Source organism: Petaurus breviceps, unplaced genomic scaffold, assembly GCF_028583685.1.
Source record: "Petaurus breviceps papuanus isolate PSGF00001 unplaced genomic scaffold, PetGlider_PUasm1.0 90865, whole genome shotgun sequence".
NCBI classification, from domain to species: Eukaryota; Metazoa; Chordata; class Mammalia; order Diprotodontia; family Petauridae; genus Petaurus; species Petaurus breviceps.
Window position 1 is genome coordinate 1,502,616 of NW_027187367.1, and position 11,640 is coordinate 1,514,255.

At 37.6% G+C, this 11,640-nt stretch overlaps 1 non-coding gene across 1 annotated transcript; it reads right to left on the reverse strand.

Moving 5' to 3' along the window:
* Positions 1-2,441: 2,441 nt before the first annotated feature.
* TRNAA-CGC (transfer RNA alanine (anticodon CGC)) lies at positions 2,442-2,513 on the reverse strand. The gene has a single exon. It is a non-coding gene; the product is annotated as a tRNA-Ala (tRNA).
* Positions 2,514-11,640: the final 9,127 nt, after the last annotated feature.

The following is an 11,640-nucleotide window of genomic DNA, read 5'->3' on the forward strand; positions in this document are numbered from 1 at the left end:
TAAAATGGACAATTATGCTTATATAAAATTGAAAAGATATTATACAAACAAAATAAGTGTGGTTAAAACGAGAAGAGAAACAGTTTTACTGGAGAAAAATTTTTGCAACAAATTTCTCTGATAAAGATATGTAGGGAATTAATGCAAATTTATAGAAACTAGTTTTTATTGTTCAGTTGTATTGGACTCTTCAGACACTTTGAAATGACCCGATTTGGGGTTTTCTTGGGAAAGATACTTAAGTACTTTTCCATTTCCTTCTCTAGCTCATTTTACAGAAGAGGAACTGAGGCAAACAGGGTTAAGTGACTTGCCCAGGGTAATATAGCTAGTCTGAGGTCACATTTGAACTCAGGAGGAAGAATCTTTCTGACTCCAAACTTGGCACTCTATTTACCTTGCCACTTTGCTGCCTAAAGAACAAGAACTGTTCCCAGATAGACCATTTGGTCAAAGAATCTGAACAGGTACTTAGTTTTCAAAGGAGTAAATCTAGTTGATCAAAAACCATATAAAAATTCTACAAATCACTAATAGAGAACTGCACATTAAAAGTCTTATACCTACCTAATTGTGCAAAATAGCTCCTAATAATTGCTTTGATTTCATTTCTATTAGTGGAAATATAAATTTCACCATTTTCATTTTTGATACTAGTCATTTGTTTTTCTTCTTTCTCTTTTAAAAATCATATTAACCAATGGTTTATTTTTTTCATAAATCCAACTCCTAGTTTTATTTATTAACTCAATGGTTTTCTTACATTCAAATTTATTAATATAATTTTTAATTTTTAGGATGTCTAATTTGTGGTTTAATTGAGGATTTTTAATCTGTTCTTTTGAGTTTTTTAAATTGCATACCCAATTCACTGGTCTGTTCTTTCTCCATTTTATTGATATGAACATTTAGAGATATAAAATTTCCTTTGATTACTGCTTTTGCTACATCCCATAAATTTTGGTATGTTGTCTCATTATTATCATTCTCTTTAACAAAATTATTTATTTTTCTATGACTTATTCCTTAACCCTCATTTTTAAAGACTAGGTTAAGTAGTTTCCAATATAAGATACATCTTCAGACATAATCAATGCAACAAACATTTGGTTTGCTTAATTACATTTATTTGTTTCAAGAGAGGACTTTTATTGAGAGAAGAAGAGTAGCTGGAAAGGAGAATAGAGGATAATGATAGCAATGTGAAAAAAAGCTTAACTTAAACATAAAAATACATAGAAGGGAGAATAAGTACAGAAGGGGACACAGACAAGCAGAGCAATGTTGACCCTACTACCTTTAATAAATATTAAAAAACTACCTTCAATAGATTTACAGTTTCATTAAAAAGTACATCTTCCTACTTTCTTTGGAGAAGTGGAAGACGAGTGTAGAATGTTGTATATGCAATCAGATGTACTTGTTGAGTGTTTTGTTTGCTTTTCTGTTTTTCTTTGTTTCAAGGCTAGAAGACAGTGATTTTGTGGGGGTGGGGAAAGAGGGGTTTGAATAGCCACAAAATATCGTGATGACAAAAGGAAAGGCATCAGTAAAGTTTTAATTAAACACACACACACACACACACACAAACACACACAATGAAATAGTTGAATCCACGACAAATAATTGAATCTAAACGACACGGGGAGGCTATTTCCAGAACTCTCACAGTGTGAATTCTGCCGGGCCATTACAAAAGGGTCGAGGGTAGGGGGAAAGGAGGGTGGGGGTGGGGGGGAAGAAAACGGCATCCGCTGCACATTCTGCTCCCATTGTCAGCTTCTTGGAGCAATGGTCGGGAATCTTCTATTTTCTCATTAATGTCCACTCGGCGTTGGACAGACAGACACAGGCACACAAAGATACACACACACACACACACACACACACACACACACACACACACACAGAGTTTCAAAGCACCTGAATAAACCAGCTCCAACATTTCGCGAGTCAAGCTACAATTTCTATTGTTCATTTTCCCGATTAATTTCCTCGTCAGAAATCCACCCTTCTGCGTCCCTAGTCAGTGTTCCTCTTCTCCAGTTTGGATAATCAGATTATTTCCATCTGGGAAGCCCATTCATGACTCCCAAGATGTATCAAAAATAGAAGGGACGAAAATCTGCTCCCATTGCTACAGACAGCATGACCAATAAAATGGTATTATCGAGGGAAAGAGCAGAATGGAGGGAGGAGGGGGGCAGGGAAGGGAGGGGAACCCCCCCCCCCCAAAAAAAAACCACATATGTGTGCGCACAGGTGCATATAAACACTGGAACGTGTATGTGTGTGTATACACGTACTAATCGGGTTACGGTAACGGACTTATGGGGGGGCGGGGCTTTTGAGTTTCGTTGTGCTTTTTTGTTAGCCCTAGGCTATATAGCGCAGTATTCATACCTTAAAGTGGGACACTGCTAAACTTGCAAAAGACAACATGGAGATGCCGGGGATCGAACCCGGGGCCTCATACATGCGAAGCATGCGCTCTACCACTGAGCTACATCCCCACTCTGTGAAGTAGATTTCCTAGTCAGCTTTCCTGGAACTTATTCACATTTAATGATATCTCTGGGATCTTTTGGTCTTCCCCAGGAAAGTTCTGCATCGTTCATTCATCTATTTTCGAAGCTGGGAGGTTTGACTGCTTCTCCAGTAGAGAGAGTTCTCTGATCATCCTAATCTCCCTCAACCTTCCTCTTTCCCCACCCAAAAGGAGGACACGAGTGATCTCTAGGGTCCTGTCTTCCCTGGAAAATTTCAGCACAATGCAGCTTCTCCTAAATCTTTCATTTTTCCTTCCTTTTCCCCGAAAACGTCTGGAAATAAAGTTCTTATTAAGTAGGGAGAGCTTCTCGAAATTCAGAAGTGTTAGGACAGAGGTCCTTGTCAGGAAACAAGATGGGTGACCGCTTCCACAGACCTAGGCTTCTGGACTGTTCTCTGTTGTAAACAGCTGGAATGCCCTGACCATAGGTCTCTAAGGGTTCTCACTCACTGAGGAAGAATTAACCGCTTTTCTCTGAGAGGTGCAAAACCTAGAGGCGTGTTTTGCTCATCCCTAAAAGGTGGGCCTGTTCTTATCTACAAAGAACAGTGCATAGGGCAACCCAACCTTAAGATGTTAGGTTGGATGATTGAGAAATTTAGTGGGGTTTCTTCTGATAGAAGCGAACTTTGTACATTAAAATAGTATTATTAATATTACTTAAGCTCTTACTTTATCCTAAGTATATTCCATACACTCTATTCCCTGTATAGATATTTATGGGTTCTAGTAATATATTCAGAAAACTAAATTAGTTTGGTAAAGACCAGACTAGATGATTTATAATGCCTCCTCCAACTAAAACATCCATTTAATCAGAGTCCACCTTCCATAGAGGTAGACCCTTTATGTAGCTGGTGTTCTGAAGAGGCTTAGTCTGTAAGGGTTTGTTTTTTATTTTAGACTCAAACACCAGAACTCAGATACAGAATAGGGAAAAGAAAAAGAAACATACATTTAAATATTGAAACTTAAATACAAAGTAAGAAAAGGAATAAAAAAGGCATATTATGTGCACAGAACATAAGAGGATTCAAAATATATAGCAATAAAATTTCATTTCAAGAAAATCTGTGTGACAAATACTACACTGTTGTGTTTATAGAGGTTCATCTTTTCTTTGCTTCCTTTTAAGTTTTCTTTTGTTCTCTGCTGTGTACTTTTTACTTTTTTTCCCTCTTCTTCCCCCCCTACAATCAAGTGGGGATATATTTATATATAGATATATACATATATACATACATACACATGTGTATATATATATAGACATATACTTTCCCTCACAAATTCTGCTTCTGATCTTTATGTTTGTGTGTATCTCTTATTTCCTATTCTTCCTGACTCCTCTACTTTACTCTTTTTACCCACTACCTTGCCCTCCTATTACTTAGCCTACCCCCCCCTACAAGGATCCTTCCCCTATCCTCCCATTCACATTGATCAAAACACCCCTCTATATCCACCTTTAACCTATTCCCTTACCCTCCCCTGTAGAAATCCCTCCCTATCCCCTTACCATTTTATTTCTTTTGAATTTAGAAGACTTTTATGCTCTTCCAGATATATGTGTATTGTTCCCTCTTAAACTCATTACTGATAACTGCCAGTCCTCCTCCCCCTCTAATTCCTCTGTGTCAATTCTTCCTCTTGCACCTTATTTGTATACAATAATTACTCTTCTTAGCTGTTCTTAAATGGTTTTACTTTTTAAAGTCAGATCTGCTCCAATCTTTCTTATGGACTAGCCATTAGACAAATGGAAATCTTAGACATATATTTTACATACTTAAAAAAGGCAAACAGTCTGTCCTTATTGAATCCCTTGTTATCATTGGTATGTACCTTATGTTTCTCTTGGCTCTTGTATGTCAAATCTATTAAGATCTGGTTGGTTGGTTGTTTTTGTTTTAAGTCCTGAAAAGTCTGACAGTTGATCAGGTATCCATTTTTTTCCATTCATTCATGCTTAACTTTTCTGGGTATGATATTTTCTGCCAGAACACCAATTCTCTTGCTTTTCTATAAATAGTGTTCCAAGATCTGTGGTCCTTTAAGGTCTCTGCTCTCCATTAGGTCTTCTGTGGTTCTAATTGTGGCACCACCATATGTAAATTCTTTTTTCTTGCTGCTGTTAATATTTTGTCCTTGAGATGGGGGTTTCAGAATTTGACTATAATATTCCTATGAGTTTATCTCACAGGATCCCTTTCAAGTGGTGATCAATGGATTTTTTTGTGTTTCTACTCCCTCCCACCCTTGTTTTAATGACTCAGAACAGTTTTCTTTAATTATTTCTTGTATTATTGAAACAAAATTCTTTTTTTTTTGATCATAGCTTTCAGGTAGTCTGATTATTCTTATATTTCCTATTCTTGATCTGTTCTCCTGATCAGTTATTTTTCTTATGTTTCATAGTCTCTTCTATTTTTTTCATTCTTTATATTTTATTTTGTTATTTCTTGATGTCTTATAACTTCACTGGCTTCCCCTTACCCAATTCTAATTTTCAAGATGCCATTTTCTTCTTTAATATTCTGGACCTCCTTTTCTAATTGGTTGACTTTTCATAATTTTCTTGTTTTTCCTGTATTTTTTTTTGTTATTCTTCAATCTCTCTCATTTGATTTTTAAAAGTCTTTTTTAAGTTCTATAAATTCCTTTTGATCAGGTGACCATTTGACATTACTCTGTCAGAGAAGAGGGTTTCTTTGCTTCAATATTCTCCTCTGAAGATGAACTCCAGTCTTCTTTGTTCCTGTAATAACTTTCTGTGGTTGGATTATTTCTCCTTTGACTGTGAATCCAACTGCGTGTAGAGGTAAAGTAGAGGAGTTAGGGATAGGAATTAAGAGATAAGAAGAAACATAAAAAAAAAGATTAGCAGTAGAATCTCTTAGGGAAAGTATATGTTTATATATGTATGCATGTATGTGTGTAATATGTATATGTGTGTGTGTGTGTGTATCCATGCTTAATTGTAGCCTGGGGAAAAGGAAGGAAGAAGAGAGAAAGAGAACAAAGTAAAAAGTGTATAGCAGAGAACAAAAGAAAACCTACAATGGAACAAAGAAAAGATGGACAGCTTTCAACATAACTGGTAGTATTTATAGGCTTTCTTGAAATGGAAATTAATTGCTATAAATTTAAAATCCTCTCTTATCTTCTGCCATGACATGATATGTTTTTTCTTTTCTTATTTTATATTTAAGTTTTAGTATTTAAGTCTAAAATAAAAAAAGAAAAATAATAATAGGGAAAGAAAAAAGAAAGAGAAAAAAGGAAGGAAAGAAGGAAGAAAGGAAGGAAAGAAGGAAAGAAAGAGGAAGGGAGGGGGCAGGGAAGGAAGAAAAAGAGAAGAGGAAAAGTCTCATATCTATCAAAATATTTGTAGCAGAACTTTTTGTCATAACAAAAAAAAAGACAGAAATAGAATAGTTGCCTATGGATTTACATTTTATATTTTTATATATCAAAAGGAAGAGGAATTAAACTTGGGTCCCAAGAAGGAAGCAACTAGCTGAGATGGGTTCATAGGATCAGAACTAGATGGGACCTCAGAAATCACGTAGTCCAACCCTTTCATTTTCCAAAGGAAGAAACTGAGACACAGAGGTTAAGTGACTGCCCAGGTTCACACAATTAGTGAGTTTCAGCAGCATGATTTTAATCCATGCATACTAACTCCAGGTCAGCACCTCATTCCATTACTCCAGATAGAGGTAGATTTTTGGTTCAATCTGAGGAAAACAAATAATTAGAGCTACTTAAAGGTAGCTCTTTGTCTTTTTAAAAAAAGTCTTACTGGTGATACATTTTTTAAAAAGACCATGCATATTTCTGATATATGCCTCTACCTATTGAACCCAAGATATTAAAACTAGTTAAGCAAAACCAACCAAGAAACTGCTTCTGACAGCATACCATTCCATACCCAGAGTATCTCACCTTTCTGAGAGGAGGTGTGTCTCATTATCTCTCTCTCTGTCCAAGATGGGTGATGGCAATTCATTAGTATTTGACTTCTTTGTAATATTTTCATTTTAAGTTAATTCAATCGTTGTGCATGCTGTGCTTCTAGTTGTTTTCTTTATTCCATGTGACTGGACCAACATTTTCTTGACTTGTGTCCTGGAGTTCCCTGACTTCCTCAAATTTTCTCTTTCCCTTGCAACCTTGCTTTCCCAAACAGAACCTACTGGCCTAGAGGCATAAATGGTCGGAGCAGCAAGTAGTCCATACCTCTCAGACTTGGTGATTGCCTAAAACTAAGAGAGTCAAGACACTCAGAGAACTTACTGACCAGGCCAGTTTCCAGATGGAGAAAGGCAGGGTCGCTTCTGGAGAGTCTAAGTGCCATTATCCTTGCTGTGTTTGGACAAAATAAGCTTCCTTGTTCAATGACTCAAGAATGCCTCATTTTGTCCCAGCATCAAATGTAGCTAAGAAGGTGCTTAGGGTCTGCATCAGTTGATACAAGTTTCTCACGTTTTCCTGAATTCTTCATAACTGTTTCTTTTTATTGAGAAATAATTTTACATATGTTCCAATGCCTTATTTCCTGTTTCATTCACCAATCTATGGGCATTTTCCAGCTTTTTTGTTATGACAAAAAGTTCTGCTACAAATATTTTGGTAGCTATGAAACCTTTCTTTCTTTCTTTTCCTTCCTCCCTTCCTTCTGTGAGGGATGATTTCTAAGAAATGAAGCCTCCTCAAAAGGGTTAATAGGTTTTCCATGCTTTGCCACACGAACTAAACTGTGCATGCTTGCAAACTCTTGCAAAACTTTCCCACCTTTTCTTGTCCTTTGCTGCTGGGAAAGATGTGTGTGAATAGATTGTGCCTCCTGAAGCCCAGCCAATGGGATAAGGGGAAGGGGTTGGGTTGGGGGAGGGGGGGAGCACTCCAGTTAGAGTATAAAAGGACCTTGCTTTCTGGAATCAATTTATACTTCCCTGGCCAGCACCATTAGAGCATTGGGGGGGGGGGGGGTGTGTACCCATTCTCACGAGAAAGCAATAAACTCATTTCTGCTTTCAGGTATCTCAGACTTTGTATTGATGTTTTTGGTAGTGGTCTCTGTCCCACACCTTTCCTTCCTTCCTTCCTTCCTTCCTTCCTTCCTTCCTTCCTTCCTTCCTTCCTTCCTTCCTTCCTTCCTTCCTTCCTTCATTCCTCCTTCCTTCCTTTCTCTCTGTCTCTTGGTCTCTCCTATCTTAGGGTATAGGCCTATAGTTGTAAAATAGTTAGCAAATTTTAAAGTTCTATATAAATGCTAGCTATTTTTATTAGTGAATATTAGTGGAATTGCTGGGTCAAAGGGTACAAACAGCTTAGTTATTTTTCTTCCATAGTTCTAAGTTGGTTTTCCCTAATGGTTGGACACAGAGCACAGCTCCAACATTAGATTGATGTTCCTGTTTTTCCACAGTTCTTATACAATGACTATTTCTATCTGTTATCATCTGTGCCAATTTGATGTAGATGAAAATGTAGAAATGTTTCAGTTTCCTTTTCTTTCATTTTTTGGGAGAGAATCTTGAGCTGTGGTTTCATTAATGTAGGGAATTCAAGGTTTGGAAACTCCATCCACTGATGTAAATTTGCAACTCATTCATAACTTACAGGTTTCCTGTGTTTGTTGAGGGGCTAAGTGACTTGATATGGCCATACAACTTATTTGTCTCAGAGGCAGTATTTGAATTCAGGTCTTCTGAACTCTGTCAGGCCTTTATCCATTAATCCAAATGTGTTGCTGTTCATTCATGTTTGACTCTTTGTGACCCTATGGACCAAAGCACACCAAGCCCTTTTGTCCTCCACTATCTCTTGAAGTCTGTTTAAGCTCATATTCATTGTTTTCAGGACACAATCTAACCATCTCATCCTCAGCTGTCCCCTTTTCCTTTTGACTTCAATCTTTCCCAACATCATGGTCTTTTCCAGTGGCCAAAGTATTTAAACTTCAGTATTGACTTTCCAATGAATAGTCTGAATTAATTGCTTTAAGTATTGACTGATTTGATCTCCTTCCTGTCTGGGTGACACTCAGAAGTCTTCTTCAGCTCCACAACTTGAAATCATTGATTCTGCAGTGCTCAGCTTTCCTTATAGTCCAGCTCTCACAGTCACGTTGCTACTGGAAAAAACTATAGGTTTGACTATATAGATCTTTGTTGGCAAGGTAATGTCTCTGCCTTTGAGTATGCTGTCCAGATTTGCCATTGCTTTCCTTCCAAGGAGCAAGCATCTTTTAATTGCACGACTGTAGTCACCATCTGCAGTGATCTTGAAGCCCAAGAATATAAAATCTGATATAATTTTCATTTTTTCTTTCTCTATTTGCTAAGAAATGATGGAACCACTTGCAAGATTTTAGCTTTTTTGATGTTAAGCTTCAAGCCAGCTTTTACACTCTCCTCTTTTACCCTAATTCGGAGACTTCTTAATTCTCCTTCACTTTCTGCCATAGGAGTGATATTGTCAACATATCTGACATTGTTGACATTTCTCCAGCAGTCTTAATTCTGGCTTTTGATTCTGCTGGCATTTTGCATGATGTACTCTGCATAGAAGTTAAATAAATAAGGTGACAATATACAGACTTGTACTCCTTTTCCAATCTTAAACCAACCAGTTGTTCCATGTTTGGTTTGAACTGTTGATTCTTGGCTTGCATACAAGTTTTTCAGGAGACAAGTAAGATGATCTTGCCACATTTTGTAAACGTGCCACATTTTGTAAACGTGCCACATTTTGTTGTGGTCCACACAATCAAAGACTTTCTGTATTCAATGAAGCAAAAGTAGATGTTTTTTCTGGAACTCCCTTGCTTTTTCCAGTAAATGTTGGCAATTTTGTTTCTAGTTCCTTTGCCTCTTCAAAACCCAGCCTGCTCTTCTGGTATTTCTAAGTTCACATTTTGCTGAAGCTGAGCTTGCAGAATCTTAGTTCATCTATTAATCATCTATATTGGCATATGAAATGACTATAATTGTTCAGTAATTTGAACATTCCTTGGCATTGCATTTCTTTAGGATCAGTATGTAAACTGATCTTTTCCAATTCAGTGGTCACTAAAAACAATACTGGGATTGCATGCCACCATGGTGGAGGGGGGGAGGAGAGGAAGGGGGAGAAAATTTGGAACTCAAGGGATTTTGGAACCGAATATTGTAAACTAAGAGTAAGTAAATTAATTAAAATAAAAAAACAATCCTGGGAGAGAGGTGTTACTAGTATCCCCATTTTACAGTTGAGGAAACTGAGACTAAGTGACTTACTAGAAGTGTCTAAGTGTCTAAATTTGAACTTAAGATCTTGCTGATTCCAGGTACACTGTTCTATCCCACTGTGCTTCCCAGCTGTCTCACAATAACAGCAAATATTTAAATATGTTTTCAAATGCCAGGCACTATCCTAAGTACTTTAAAATTATTATCTCATTTGATTCTTACAAGGTAGGTGCTATTATTACCCATCTTACAGATGTGGAAACTGAGGCAAACAGAGCTTGTGACTTGCCCAGGGTCACATAGCTAGTAAGTGTCTGAGGCCAAACTCAAACTCAGCTTTTCCTAACTCCAGGCTAGGTGCTCTATCCATGGTGCCGTGTAGCTGCCCAGGGTAACTTGTGGCAGAAGCTCCTTCCTGGCATGAAAAATCAAGGTTTATTTTAGGAGTCTTTCTCTTCTCTAGGGCAGCTAGGTCGTGGAGTAGATAGAGCACCAGGTTTCGAGTCAGGAAGACCTAAGTTAAGATCTGGCCTCAGATATTTCCTAGCTGTGTGACCCTGGGCAAGTTGCTTAAACTTGTTGGCCTCAGTTTCCTCATCTGTAAAATGATCTGGAGAAGAAAATGGCAAACCACTCCAGTATCTTTGCCAAGAAAACCCTAAATGGGGTCACAAAGAGTGTGAAATAAATAAACAACAACCACAACTCTCTTCTTTTGTCCATTCTCCACTTCCCAAGACCTCAAGTGGAAGCTGGGAAGCAGTGTCTGTCTGTCATTGCACAAAGATAATCACCACTTATTTCTCTTCATAAGCACTGTGAACTCATATGGGCCAAAAATCAATCAAAAAGCATATGTGTATTAGTGTGTCCCTCTTGGAGCTTATTACCATATAGGAGAAAACATGTACATATAAGAGATGTCCCTTGAAGAAGGTATAATGACCTAAATGTTGGAGGAAACCAAGAATTCCAGGTGACAGCAATGAAGAAAAAGGATTGATAGGCAATGAATGCAAAGATACTGAACCTGATAATGGAGTGTCATATGTGAAGAACATCCAGAAGCCCAGTTATGGTTAGATTGAAGAGTGCATAGAAGGGACCAATTAATGAATAATGAAGCTTGAAAGATAGGGTGGGGTTTATATATCACGAAAGTTTATATTTGATCATGGAGGTATTTGAGAGCCACTGGAGTTTATTGAGTAGGGGACAATATAATCAGACTTTTACTTTAGGAGAATCACTTTGGCAGCTATGTGAGGGATGGATTAGAGAGGGGTGAGGCTTGAGGCAAGAAACCAATTAGTAGACTATTATAGTCTCCTGGCTAGAGGTAATGAGGCTAGGGAGGTAGATATATGAGTAGAAAAAAAGGAATATGAATGAAAGACACTGTAGAAGTAGAAATGATACTATCTGGGAATGAATTAGATACATGAGGTAAGTGAGAATAAGAAGATGAGGATAGAATTCAGGTTGTAAACTTGGTTGTCTGAAGGAGTGGTGGTACCCTTGATAGAAATATGGAAGTTGAGAAGTGAGAATTTGAGGGTCGGGGTGAAGAATGAGGGGTTGGGGAGAAGAGGTGAGGAGAGAATGAATTCTGTTTTAGATATGTTGAGCTTGAGATGCCTGAAGAATACCAGTTCAAAATATCCAAAAGATAGGGGGTAATTTAGGACTGAAATTCAGGAGACTTCCAGGCTCAGAGGATCATAAATCCTTTGGCTGGATGCGACCTTACAGATCTGACAGACCATCTAGAGAAGGTAAAGTTACGAAAATCCAGAGAGGACAGAGTATTCAGGAGAAAAGTATCACAAAACTGTCATCTGTTGCAAAGGTAAA